This window comes from Oryx dammah, unplaced genomic scaffold (genome assembly GCF_014754425.2).
Source record: "Oryx dammah isolate SB20612 unplaced genomic scaffold, SCBI_Odam_1.1 HiC_scaffold_26, whole genome shotgun sequence".
Taxonomy (NCBI): Eukaryota; Metazoa; Chordata; class Mammalia; order Artiodactyla; family Bovidae; genus Oryx; species Oryx dammah.
The window spans coordinates 98,901,742-98,905,603 of NW_024070210.1; the positions used below are offsets into that span (position 1 = coordinate 98,901,742).

At 47.5% G+C, this 3,862-nt stretch overlaps 1 non-coding gene across 1 annotated transcript; it reads left to right on the forward strand.

Annotated features, from left to right (window-relative positions):
• Positions 1-1,459: 1,459 nt before the first annotated feature.
• On the forward strand, positions 1,460-1,596 carry LOC120853786. The gene has a single exon (XR_005718843.1). It is a non-coding gene; the product is annotated as a small nucleolar RNA SNORA13 (small nucleolar RNA).
• The last annotated feature ends 2,266 nt before the right edge of the window (positions 1,597-3,862 follow it).

The following is a 3,862-nucleotide window of genomic DNA, read 5'->3' on the forward strand; positions in this document are numbered from 1 at the left end:
CGACCCCACAGACGGCAGCCCACCAGGCTCCTCTGTCCCTGGGATTCTCCAGGCAAGAGTACCGGAGGGGGTTGCCATTTCCTTCTCCTAACTTGTTCCTTTTAACGTGCATTTCTAAGCTTTAAGACATTCGTGGTTCGCACTCGATTCCTACCGGACCGCGCGGCTCCTTTGTTTCCGTCTTGGCACTTAACACTGAGGAACTTACGGGGTGCACGTTACCTGTTTCGTGTCTTTCTCAGAGAAACAGACTGTAAGACAGGAATTCTGTCTCATTCACACCTGGTTCTCAGGCATTTAGAATAGAGCATGAAGCAGAGTATGTATGCAATAAATATTTCTGGAATTAATGACCTTACTCTTCCTCAGCTGGAGACGGTGAGCTCTGTCTCTCCTCCTCAGAACACGAGGTCTCCGGTCCTCTGGACTACACCCGCGGCTCAGCGCTGACCGTGTGAGGAGGGGTGGTTGAGTATCCACACTGGGAAAGAACTGCCCTCCCGCAGAAAGAGCCGCTCGCTGGGCTGCACCGGCGGGCGCCCGGGGTGAGAAGCCGCGCCCCTCACAACTCTGCCCGTGCCGCCCCGCCCCTCTGCCAATCACGGGGCAATTCGCCCTCCGGCCACACGGCGGCGTCTGGCGAGGGCGCGGATCTCGATGGTGCAGTCCGTCCTCCCCGCACCCCTCTAGCAGTGGGTCGTTCCAGTCGTGGAAAAGCATTGTGGGAAGGCGGCGCGTCCTTTTTGGCCTCGGCTCGCGGTGGGCATGTTCCCTTGCTAGAGGTTCGGATGGCTCGGGTCGTCCCGCAGCCGGCCCTCTGAGGGCCCGGGCGCCGGGCCGGGCTCTGCGGCCTCCCTGAGTCTTGGGAGGCTGCTGCCGCAACCGGGCCGGGCAAGATGCTCCCGGCACCTGAACGCGTGGAGGGCAGCGGCCTGCTTTGGCCTCCGGCACATTGTCGTTGAGACCTCAGGAGGCTCCAAGCGGCCCCGAGTCTGCTTTTCCACGCCAGGAGACGGGGCGATGGAGGTGGGGGCTTTTGAGATCATCGACTGCGTGTCAGGGAATTTCTAATGAGGGGCTTTTGTGCGTGTGCAAGGGAAAGGCTTCACCGTGTAACTGCACGTATGCCGACCATGCGGTGTGAAATCGGGTCAAGGCGAGAGTGCCGTTTCAGGTGTAGATCTTGATAACTATGTCACGGCGCGGAATTTGGCGGAAATGAGCGTCACCGTCCTTGCAGGTGAGTTTTCATGTTCTTACGGAAAGGATCAGTTGCCTCGAGATTTTAATATTTTAGCCGTCTAATAGAGTAATTAAGCGTTCCTTACCCAGTTGGATTCTGAGTCGTAGAAGAAAACGTAGAACTGGGTTTAGTTGCCCTCAGAACAGTGAATCCCGGCCCGTTGTCAGAGGGTTAGCACCTCGGCGCCACGCAGCATTCCTCACGCGGGTTTCTTACCGCCTTTGTGTTGCCCATTCACTTTTGGAAACTAGTGGATGTGGTGTCAAAAAAGGCGTACACAAAACACTTTCGCAGCTTTTTTTCCTGCCTTTGCATTTGATGTCTTTGGTGTAGGAGCTGCGTAAGTAACATACACTCATATTATTTACACATGTAGTTTTGATTCTGCAAAGTTAAGTGTACCTTTCTCTTAACCGGTTTTAATTTTTGTTCAGGTGAAAGATGGACGCTGGAAGCATAGACTGCTGCCAACTGAATACTTAACTATCTGGAAGCGTGAAGATGACCTAAGGTAGGGTGATAGTTTTTAATTATTGATAACAGCAGTTAACAGTAATGTGAATTTTATCTTCCTAGATCGGGGGCCCTTCTCTGGTGGGTATTAGTTTATAACTGTTAATAGTTCATTAATAAGTGCTGCTGTAAACAGATTGTTAACTGCAAATGGGATACCCTCATCCCATTTATCATGAAATCTTCGCATGATTTTATGCATAGTAGCTAAAATTTTAAAAACCACTTGGCCAGATCTCAAGCATGTTTTATGTTGATGTATGAAGTCCAGAAGTGCATGACTTAATCCAGGAAAGAAGCATGTACTGAGTTTATAAGTCTTGAAGTAAATGTTCACTTGTCAAATTGAGTGCCTTATTTTTTCTTTTAGACTGTCCTTGGTGTGAATTTGACAACTTGATCTTCAGGAGCTGCTTAGAGTATTTAAAATTTCCAGGATTGCTTAAAGAAAAAAGTGCTTTTGGACAGCCCATAAATGTACATATAAAACAGTGGGACTGTAAATAAAATAATGTGCTTCTTGGAGGTTTGTGTGTTATGATTTAACCGCTAGAACATAGCATTCTTTCACTGAAAGATCAAAAGGGGGCAGATCACTTAAGGCTCTGTTTAAAGCAAGGGAAAGCCATGATGGAAATGTTTATTTGCAAGAAAAGCAGTGCTGTGGGCCAACTGGAGGCTACTACTGTATGCCATATTCTGTCTATGCCAGAGTTGACCATCTTGGACAAGGGTGGTGGTAAAGTTAGGGAAGAGAGAGAGTTAAAACTATAGCAGCCAGGAGTTAGTAATGAAGGATATGTCCATAATGATTGCTAAGTACATTGTCTGGTACATTCACAGATAAGCTGGGGGAGCAGCTTTTTGAGCTAGTCTATTTGAATTGCCTTAGAAATCTAAGTGACTCCTTGATACTACACTGGTCTGTAGTCTGAAAGAAAGTGAAAGTCGCTCACTCGTGTCCAACTCTTTGTGATCCATGGCCTGTACAGTTCATGAAATTCTCCAGGCCAGAGTATTGGAGTGAGTAGCCTTTCCCTTCTCCAGCAGATCTTCCCAACCCAGGAATCAAACTTGGGTCTCCCGCATTGTAGGCAGACTGAGCCACGAGGGAAGTCTGTAGTCTAAGCTATGTGAATAAAACTTGGCCACAGGAATAAGTGGTCCATGAGGGTCTAGATTTTAGAGACTCAATTACTGATGATGTAGAATAGGGGGAGCCAGAAAGGACAGAATGGCAGGAGCAGTGGGAAATGCATTAAAGTAAAAATATTACAGGATAGCTTGAAAGTTAACCTTCAGATCTGGTGACATGAAAGTCATGTCTGAGGTCTGCTTTAGTGGAACAGTGGGAAAGAATCCATATTTGAGATGGTTTGAGATAGCACATTAGGAGATTAGTTGAGCACACTGGTAACTGGAGAACGGTCTGGTGAGATCTGGCTGTCTACTAGCTGACAGGAAGAGGTTGAATACACGAGGCAGCAGGGATGAGAAGGCTGAGGGAGCTGGGCTCCAGAGCATAGGTAGAGTGACAGGAGAAAAGGAAGGACATGGGTTGATGGCAGCCATGATGAAGTTTGTCTTTTGTATCAGGGGAAGATGAAAGATCCTGTAGGAGTATGTCTTCCCTGTAGACTGCAGTCATCTGCCAGGAGGAAAGGTCTGAAATAGTGTTTTGGAAGAGTTAGCCAGGCAGACCTTTCAGGTTGAAGGTCATGAATTTATAAGCTGAGGTCAAGCGAAATCCGCACATAACTTCTGACAGCACCAGACAAGGACACTAGAAATTAAAAGCAGCACTTTTTTTTTTAACATTTGCAAATAGCCAATAAAACTTAATGCCACAAAATACAGTATTACAAAGAACATTAATGTGAATAAAAATATCTGCAGTGTGAAAGTGATCCCTCAGGCACGCATTTGTACACAGGCAGAGATCCACCTAGAGGAGGGAAGAATCTTTTCATTCCCCTTAGTGCACTGCTGCATAGCTACCTGGCCACAGTCCAGGCTTCCAGAACTTTGATCTGAAGCCTCTGGTCTTGATGGTGGCAGACAAGATACTTGGGAGTTTCCAGGAAGGTAAACATGGCATCAAATGAA